This window comes from Podarcis bocagei, assembly GCF_964188305.1.
Source record: "Podarcis bocagei genome assembly, chromosome: 8".
NCBI classification, from domain to species: domain Eukaryota; kingdom Metazoa; phylum Chordata; class Lepidosauria; order Squamata; family Lacertidae; genus Podarcis; species Podarcis bocagei.
In genome coordinates this window covers 20,188,609-20,199,159 of record NC_138133.1, presented here as the reverse complement: position 1 = coordinate 20,199,159, position 10,551 = coordinate 20,188,609, and the positions used below count along the sequence as shown (strand labels likewise).

Here is a 10,551-nt window from a genome sequence, read left to right as displayed (position 1 = left end):
TGCAAACATGCCATTCTGATGTCATGTGTGATGTCACAAAGGGGATATGCTTTAAGTCTTGGTAAAGTCCAAATGCAGTTAACAGTCAGACTGCATCTCAGCACTGTCAAGATGGATACCATCAAGTTGAGGCTAATAAATATACATTCACAATGCTGTACCCATCAAATAATCGACTTTATGTGTGACTTTGGGACTGATTCATACAACCACATTTCCTTTCTCCACTCTATAGCATCTTTTTCTATGTATTTGAAAAAACAACAACCAAGAAGTAGAAGATAAGGATCCAGGAATATGTGCCCTCTGTCTTTGACCTCTTTGCTCTCCTATTTTTAAGGCTCTCTGGGTTCTGGGAGATGGAGGGTCTGGAATGCTTTCTAATGACAAGGTGTCAGCCGGGTGTTGTTCTGACTCTCCCATGATTTCCAGCTTTCCCCCTCATCTGCCTCTGAGCTGTCACCTCCCGCACACCACTGTTGAAAATCTATACCGTCGTCTTCTTCTTCCACCCTGGAAGGGTCAGGATGGGGAGGCGGTCTCCACCATTCATCCTCTGCTCGGTCCCTGACACTTGGCAAAGTATCCTCTCATGGGACTCTTCCTCTTTTGGTGGGCCCCAGCCTGTCTCCCTTGAGAAGCAACAGCACTGCAATCAAGCATGAGGTGGTACAGAACTGTATTTTATTTTATTTTTTACTTCTCAAAATGATACTACATCAGAGGCAGTGTAGGAAATTAAAATGTTATCTCTAAACCACCCAGAATGGAGGCGGGCAGGGCTGGCAGCAGTGCAACAGTGAGGGCCCAGCTGAGGAACTAGGGTCACAGGTCATGGTGTTAACCACTATGCTGCAACAGCTTTACAAAAGGAATTCGGCCTATGAATAAGACCAAAGGCAATTCTAGTGTGGAGCGGTCAAATTAAGATATCTCAGGATCTTTATGGTTTTATATGTTGAACTTGGTGAGCATGAAATATAATAATAATAATAATAATAATAATAATAATAATAATAATAATAATAATAATTTATTTATACCCCGCCCATCTGGCTGAGTTTCCCCAACCACTCTGGGCGGCTCCCAATCAAATGTTAAAAACAATACAGCATTAAATATTAAAAACTTCACTGAGCAGGGCTGCCTTCAGATGTCTTTTAAAGATAGGATAGCTGCTTATTTCTTTGACATCTGGTGGGAGGGCGTTCCACAGGGCGGGCGCCACTACCGAGAAGGCCCTCTGTCTGGTTCCCTGTAACCTCACTTCTCACAATGAGGGAACCGCCACAAGGCCCTCGGCGCTGGACCTCAGTGTCCGAGCTGAACGATGGTGGTGGAGACGCTCCTTCAGGTATACAGGACCGAGGCCGTTTAGGGTTTTAAAGGTCAGCACCAACACTTTGAACTGTGCTCGGAAATGTACTAAGTTACCAAAGCTGAATGCAGGACCTTTTCAAATACGTTATGTGGGAGAAAATGGAGTGGCTTTTTTTTTATTAATGCTGTAGTTGTCTACATTTTTATTTACTGACCTCAGCAAGCAATCCCGTTTGAAACAGCTTCCAACTATCTTGTGCCTGGAAGACTTTATCAGTTTTAATAATTATCTTTCAGAACTTCATCAGTGCAACTTGATTAGTATTGGAACCATCCTATGGAGCTATTTAAAATGTTTCATACACAGGAGTAAGTCATAAAAATGATGCCTTACTGATAACAGCTATCTGATTCCTTTGACAGTTTACAAATGAATTTGGATTTTCTCCTGTTTCAAATTAGCATTTGTGATGGATAAACACTATAGAGCACCGGGTGGTAAAATGCCTTTAAAAGCTCTCATTTTCCCTGGGAGGGAACCTGTGATCATATGACCAAATTAGAAACTGAAAGAGAGAAGAAATGTACATGAATTTACTAGGAAAGGTTTTTATCACATCTTTCATGAAAATTAAAATGCTGGCACATATCTATAGAAGCCACAAGGCACAGAAAATAGACCAAGAGGTGATGCCCATGCCTTTAACCATTCTCCAAAACCATGTGAGCATCTCCTATGCAGCTGGGAGAACATTTAAATGACCCAAGCACATGCGCATTTGTTTTACGGGGTTCTTTCCCACTAATGAACTCCTCCTTCATTTCCTAATAGTGCAACAGTACCTCTGGATTGGGGTGTTTAGCATGGCCCCCTCTATTGTGTCCTTCAAGCCCTGCATCCTACACATGGCAGCTCTGTTTACACTGCAAAACTGAATGTGGGTGAGCAGTGATGCACAACATCCTTGTTTCCAGAGCAGTCCCACTGACTTGGAAGGAGATTGATAAGTTAATGGAAGCTTTAGCCTTTAAGGACCAGGGAATTTAATGTGCCCTTGAAAAAGTTGTTTGGACATTTAGAATTTAACTTTCTGAAAGGAGAGAAAGGAGAGGCAAAGGTCCGTTAGCTTTAAATCAATGTCAAATAATATGATAGAAACAGACAAAGTAGCGACTCTCTTAAACCTTCTGCCCTTGCACTCCAAATCTGCTCCCAGAAGCTATAATTTTACCAGATGGGCCAACAGCAGATACTAACAGCTTCAAGGCCTAACTTGAAAGGACTGGACTTTTAAGTATTTGGACTAGTTCAGCTCCAGGTTCATTGTCATGCTTGACACCGTTGCTCTTTCCCTCAGATTTCATGAAAACAGTCAAAGGCTATTTTATTTCAGCTTGTTTTATCCCCACAACAACAAACTATTGAGTGGTACAAATGCTACTGGTTACTCTTTCAGAAAAATATACTTCTTGCTGTAGGTACTCCATTTGCCAAGAAAGCAAAAAGGAAAGAGAGAGAGAGAGAGAGAGAGAGATTTCCATATGTCCTGTTCTAGGTTCCACTCACATGGCAGCTTTCACCACTTCCTGATCCTTATTTTCATGTAAATATTTATCACATTTTATATCCTAAACCTTCTCCAAGGAGCCTCAGGTGGATATGAATGAGGTTATTTCCATTTTCTCCTCGTAATAGCCCTGCAAGGTTGATTAGGCTGAGCTAGGTTATTAGCACTGTGTGGTGCTCTCTGAAAGGGAAAAGGACCTAGATTTCCCTCAGCACTGGGACAACTTCACAGTTTCTTGACCTGAGGAAATTTAAAATTGGAAAACATGAGAAGCTGGGCCATAAACAAAAGGTAGTATCTGATAGCATGAGTCTGTGCAGATATCTCCCCTGTGACTGGACTGCGCAATTGCATGTCCCTCAGCAACCCCAAAATTCTGTGAGGAGGGCAGGGGATGGGCATAGGTTGTGTGAAAGTAGCTTGCAAGACCTAAAGTACTGAATCAGAGAATCCTTCCCATTCCAAAGAGTGTGGGCACACCTTTTGCTGTTTATGCGGCTAAAAGACCTGTAAGGAGAATGACGCATGAAACAGCATGCCCTCATAAAGGCAACATCCGTTACAAACCCAGATAAACTACTTACTAACTCCTGATTGGAAATTTAATCCTAATCGACCGTTATGCTTTTCTTTAGAGAAATCCTCCCCAATCCCCCGGCCCCTGACAGAATGAAATGCCAATATTCTATGCCTCTGGTGTTATTTCACAGTCAATGTAAGCTTACCCATCCATTAATAACTTTATACTTGGATAGATCTGAAAGCAAGAATGGAATTTAAGATGGTCCAATTGTTGTTATCAGGGATAGTTCCTGCTGTTCTTGCCTTCAATCTCTGCTGGAGTTTTATATATATATTAGAAGCATCTTTCAGGTGGGCCACAAGGATTCAATCCATAGAGTGGATGTCTAGAGCAATTCCTACTCTTACGGCTCCTCCACTTCATGAAATTTGTCAGACTCCCCAAAGTGTGCACATGCGCAGTATATTACACATTTATTTATTTTTATTGTTTTCATTTAACATGTTATCCTGCTTAATAACATGTCCCTGTTTACTAAAGACAGTCTTTCTCCCCCCCCCCCCGCATTTTTTGCTTCCTGAGGATGCATTTCTAAAATGATTTCGGTGAACACGTGCTAGAGATGCTTGAGCTTCAAATCCTTCCCTGGGTCTCTGTAACAATAAAAATATCTGAAAGGGGTTGGAGGGTGAGATACATCTTGGCACCTGGCTATTAAATGCCAGTGGGACGTGGGTGGTACTGTGGTCTAAACCACTGAGCCTCTTGGGCTTGCTGATCAGAAGGTCAGTGGTTTGAATCCATGCAACAGGGTGAGCTCTCATTGCTTCTGCCAACCCAGCAGTTCAAGAGCACGCCAGTGCAAGTAGATAAATAGGTACCGCTGCGGCGGGAAGGTAAACGGCGTTTCTGTGTGCTCTGGTTTCCCTCATGGTGTTCCATTGTGCCAGAAGTGGTTTAGTCATGCTGGCCACATGACCCGGAAAGCTGTCTGTTGACAAACGTCGTCTCCCTCAGCCTGAAAACCAGAAAGTTCTGTTTTTAGCAGCCACAGTGATGGGAGGAGAGCTCAGCTCTGGTTGTTATTTCTCTCTGTGATGGTCTTATCCTGGTTTTCGATCTGTGGAACGAAACTCACTTCACGCTACAGATGGCATTTTCGATAACCCAAAAATCTGCCCAGTAACAGCAGGGTGGCTTGTTCCCCCAACCGCAACACGTGCTCTCTGTTATGGAGGACACGCTTTGTCTCATTCCTGGTTCAGTCAAAGCTACATTTGCTGAGCCCAGTTTAGCTGGGTCAAGGACAGCGCAAGTCCAAAGAAGGAGCATTCTGGAGGTGAGACCAGAGAAGAGGGATTTAAGATGGATCATAAACTCATCTAGCTCAGTCATGTGACCTGGCAATAAAACATAGAATGTTATTGTAAACACTATTGCCATGTTCAGACAGAGCAGCAGCAGCCCTAAAGCTGAACAGGGTTTGGATCTGCCGTAACTTTAGGTTGGGTTAATTTACACCCGCTTGCTTTACACCAGCTCCTCGTGCAGAGGATTGCTCCCTAAGCAGACGTCTAACCTGGTAATGGGAAAATGAATGGTGCCATAACTACAAATGTCACTACCGTATGACCACTTTGCCCACTGTTAAGGTCTCTTGCCTGTTGTGGGCCCTTCATTGCTTCCTTAATAACATTCATCCTCATTTGCCAGAAAACGTTCACCTTGAGTCAATTTAAAGTGAACTCTCTCTCTGTGTTAATCTCTCCTCAGGTAAACATCAGAGGAATTTTGAGGAGAGTCAAGAGTTTTGATAAAATTGATCACTTTTCTTATAAGGTTTCTCCAGCTCTCGAAACATGAGAGCCTTTTGTCCTTTCTTCATCCTTTGAGGTAGAATTATGTGCATTAAGATGGCTCTGGAAATGGCAATTTCCTTTCATTTGCTGCAGTTGTAGAAATATGGCCCTGTACAAAACATTACCCAGGGCTGGCCTTGAGAGACGTAAAATGCTATTCTCTGGGACTCGTTTTAGTTTAATGTAGTTTGCCATTTTACTCTCTCCTAAAGTTCACATGAAATAAAATATGGCCATCCTTTCCGGAGCCTGAAATCTGAGCTTTTTTTCAGACTTGGTTAACAAACTTGAATGGCCCTAGTTATTTTATTTTTATTTTGTGGAGTGGGGTCTGATTAGGACTAGAAAAACTGTTCCTTGTTATATTAGGGGTATTGTAAAGAACAACAAGATAGACAAATAGAGTCATAGAACTATAGAGTTGGAAGGAACATTCATATAACTTAAGAAAAGTGAGGAAGTCACCAAGCAGTCTCTGATGGTGCTCTTTATATAGTTTACTAAGGCTTAAATTATGAAACCACTTACCAACACATGGCTCCCTTGGAGCCAGCCAACTAAAAAAAGAAAGTAGTTAATTTGCAGCCTGCTTTCCAGTCAGTTCTGCTTCATCAAACCCTGACAAATACAGATCTGCAGCAGTATCAGTGAAACTCCTTATTTGCCATGCAGAATGCAAGTTATTGCTTGGTGTGCAACAAAATAATTCATTGGGTTCAGCTTTTGGCTCCAGCAGTCTCTGAATTGCTGAATATAAAGTCTGAAAGCTTCATAACCAAAGTTGGATGGGAAGGTAACAACAAGGAGTTTCGGCAGCTTGACTTCACACATTGTGTTTGTTTCCTACATTGGCTTCTCACATACCATGGAACACCACTTCAGAGCCCAGGTTGTAGTAATGGGCTGAGGTGGGATTTCAGGGCAGGATTAAACAGGGAATAAGGTTTCATGCATGGGCACATGCACACATGTTGTCACCAAATGGGTTCATGACCATAAGGTTATTTAAGCTAGCATCTCCCGCCTTCTGACCACTTTGTGTTTCTGGCAACAAAATAAAGGCAATGCATTTTGAGTCACACAGAGGGACAGATTTGTGTGTAGCCTGGATACACAGTAACATTGTCAAGTTATTATGGGTCACAGTGTACATTAGGACAGTTGTTGTGGGAATCAGAATCAGAAAAGAAGAAGAATGGAGGACTCGTCTTCATTGAAAGTTTTGATGAACCATCTCCATGAGGGACCTTTGTACCCCCTTGTGCATTATGGGAATGGATTCATTCATGACAAAGTGTCAGTTGGAAGCAGCCTTCTTGCAATATGTTACTGGTCATAGAATAGGTAAAGGTAAAGGACCCCTGGATGGTTAAGTCCAGTCAAAGGAGACTATGGGGTTGCAGCGCTCATCTCGCTTTCAGGCCGAGGGAGCCAGTGTTTGTCCACAGACAGCTTTCTGGGTCATGTGGCCAGCATGACTAAACCGCTTCTGGCACAACGAAACACCGTGACAGAAACCAGAGCGCATGGAAACGGCGTTTACCTTCCCACTGGAGTGGTACCTATTTATCTACTTGCACTGGCATGCTTTCGAACTGCTAGGCTGGTAGGAGCTGCAACAGAGCAACAGGAGCTCATCCCGTCACAGGGATTCAAACCGCTGACCTTTTGATCAGCAAGCCCAACAGGCTCAGTGGTTGAGATCACAGCACCACCCACATCCTGGTTATAGCATACACAGGGATGCCTCCACAGCCAGGCTGATAAATAAGTTTCCTAATTTTCCTACTGTCCTCTTGTGGACTGGTGTACGAAACACTGTGGAAGTATCCATCAGAACAGCAATAGCAGAACACAAATAAAAGAAGGCATTGTACAATAATTGCATGTATTCTGCAGGAAGGGGGAGAAATCAATTTGTATTAATATGCCATCGTCTCGTCCGTGGTGTGAAGCCTCATTAAACAAGAGTGCCACAAGTAGAACTAGTGACACCCTAGAGCCTGTTACAGTATATATGCAACTCCCCATGCCTTGTGGTAATTTTGCCTTGGAAAGCAATAGCACAGCAAAGGGAAATATATGCCTGACTCTGAAACTAACTAGGCTGTGTCTCCTCCAAGTTTTTCCCAGGAAACTTGTGGCATTTGCATCACATTGTATGCTGGTCCTCCAGGCTGATTCATTTCACTTTTAATTTGTATGCTACCTTTCTATATAACTATACACAAGCTGAAGAAACAACAAAATAGACCACACACGTAATAACAATCTGATCCAATACAAAAAAGAAGAAGTCACAAGTTGTCAAAGCTTAAGGGAATCCTATCTCTCCCACGGTGGGATGGCAAGAAGCAGAAAAACACAAAGTTCTTACCACGTGTCAAGCTTAGAGATTCCTCCCCTCCCCTTGGTAACTTCACAGATAATAATTAATGAGCAGTTGATAGATTTATAGTCCTGTTATTATATCTTCATGTTGCGATCACAAATACACAGCTCTCCGCAAGGAGGGCAGTTGGCCAGTCTAATCTTCCTTCCGACTTCTGCAGAAAGAAAGGAGCCAATGGGGAGTTCCTCCCTCCCTCTGCCTACTTTGTTCTCTGATACGTTCAGACCTCCGAGTCCGGGGAGAGAGGGGGTCCCCCATACTCTCAATTGATGTCTCTTCTAACTGTCCCCTCCCTTGTGGCTTCCCCATCATTATCTCGTAGCTGGGTAACTCCCCTCTAAGCTGTTCAGCTTCTGTGTCTGCCTTCCTATCTGCTTCTGAAAAGCTGGAGGTGGGGGGGGGGGACTGTATTCTGAGAGAGGCTGATCTGCCTGCAACTGCACTCCCCAATCTTCAGATCCAGACCATTCCCTGACACCAAGCAGTTTATTCAATATTCACAGAGAGAGAGAGAGAGACGAAGGAATGCGGTCTCTCTTAGATAATGGCGTTGCTCCAAGTAAAGTCCCACCCCCCCAGTCCCTCCTATTCTATGTTGCCCCTGCTGATCTGTTCTTTCTGCCTCTGAGCTTTCTGTTCTACTACTCTCAAGGCATGCCTGGTTCTGGAAGTGGGTGGGGAATGCTTTCAAGAGACACTGAGTCTGTTAGCTGTCTCTCCCCTGGTGCTTCTTCTTTCTGCTGCTCTCCCAATATTCCCCAGCTGCTCCCCTCTGCTGCCTCTGAACTATGACCTTCTGCAAACCACTGTTCTAAATCTATACTGTCTTCCTCATCTCAGGATGGTGCAGGAAGGGGGGGTAGGTTCCCAGCATTCCTCCTCAGTCCAGCCCCCGACGCAAGAACTTTAAAACAAACAATTTATATATAATAATTAAACAATTTACACTCCTAGGGCTTGCCGATCAGAAGGTTGGCGGTTAGAATCCCTGTGATGGGGTGAGCTCCCGTTGCTCGGTCCCTGCTCCTGCCAGCCTAGCAGTTCAAAAGCATGAAGTGCAAGGAGATAAATAGGTACCGCTCCAGCGGGATGGTAAACGGCATTTCCGTGCGCTGTTCTAGTTTGCCACAAGCGGCTTAGTTATGCTGGCCACATGACCCGGAAGCTGTACTCCAGCTCCCTCGGCCAATAAAGCGAGATGAGCACCACAACCCCAGAGTCATCCATGACTGGACCTAATGGTCAGGGGTCCCTTTACCTTTACTTCATCAATAAAAATCACAACTCATAAAATACCCCAAAACATACAAAACCATGTAAAAGGATCAAATTGAGAAACAAGGACACCCAACTTATAAAATTATTATTTTTAAATATCCCTTACCTCTTCTTCTCTCTTTCCAGCTGCTTCCACTGTTCTCAAAGTCATGGTCTGGGAAAGTCTCCTAGGGCTGGAGGGTGGGGCAAGGCAGGTGGAAAAAGTCATCGCCAGATGGACAGCAGAAAGTTTCTCTCCCTTATTCTCTTTTCACTATTTCATACGTACAGCGTTTAGAACATATATGAGCTTGACCTAGAGAGCAAAACTAAACTGTGAAATACTGTATGGGTGACTTTGAGGCTCACTAATTGGTTTGAGTGACTTGGGTGGACACTGGAAATTAAGGTTTGCACAATTAAAATGGATTAAAAGGACTCTGTCAACCTAGCACAACAAATCCACTTTCTGAGGTTAGAAAAGAGATGAGGAAACACATGGACAAGTGTGAAATGAAGGACTGACTAGTGGGAAGGTCTATAAATACCACACAAGCAAATCAAGATGAATGCCGATTGCCATGTAACTGCCGCACAAACAGATCAGAACAAATTCTCAATAAAGACCGAATACACTCTAACCTCCACATGAACTTTGTGCAAATCAGGATGAATGCTGAATAAATAGGTCATCTGGAGAAGTCTTAAATCTGTTATCACATAATCAATGCAGCTGTAAATACAGCTATAACAGTGTTAAACATAGAATCATAGAATCATAGAGTTGGAAGAGACCACAAGGGCCATCGAGTCCAACCCCCTGCCAAGCAGGAAACACCATCAGAGCACTCCTGACATATGGTTGTCAAGCCTCTGCTTAAAGACCTCCAAAGAAGGAGACTCCACCACACTCCTTGGCAGCAAATTCCACTGTCGAACAGCTCTTACTGTCAGTAAGTTCTTCCTAATGTTTAGGTGGAATCTTCTTTCTTGTAGTTTGGATCCATTGCTCCGTGTCCGCTTCTCTGGAGCAGCAGAAAACAACCTTTCTCCCTCCTCTATGTGACATCCTTTTATATATTTGAACATGGCTATCATATCACCCCTTAACCTCTTCTTCTCCAGGCTAAACATGCCCAGCTCCCTTAGCCGTTCCTCATAAGGCATTGTTTCCAGGCCTTTGACCATTTTGGTTGTGAACTAGTTGTGAGCCAAAGTATGTATGTGTGTCGTTAAGTCGTTAAGCCTACATCAGAATTGGAAGAAGACCGCTGTCCCCCATATGATTTGGGGGGTGGGGAATCACTGCAAAATGGCTGAGATACAGCCGACATCATCAGTACTGGAAGCATTTCTATCACTCCAACAACTTTAATATGTCCTCAGGATTGAGGCCAGTACATTATCCCTGATTGGCTGGGAGCATTAGAAAAAGTAATGAATTAGAGCAAGCATCCCCAAACTCGACCCTCCAGATGTTTTGGGACTACCATTCCCATCATCCCTGACCACTCGTCCTGTTAGCTAGGGTTGATGGGAGTTGTAGTCCCAAAACATCTGGAGGGCTGAGTTTGGGGATGCCTGAATTAGAGGGACAAAGTGATAAAAGCAACCATACATGTGGGACCAGGA

General features: G+C 43.7%; 1 protein-coding gene across 1 annotated transcript in view; it reads left to right on the top strand.

Annotated features, from left to right (window-relative positions):
• The window catches only part of CDH9 (cadherin 9), a 134,560-nt gene that overhangs the window by 62,402 nt on the left and 61,607 nt on the right, over positions 1–10,551 (top strand). The window lies entirely within an intron of this gene.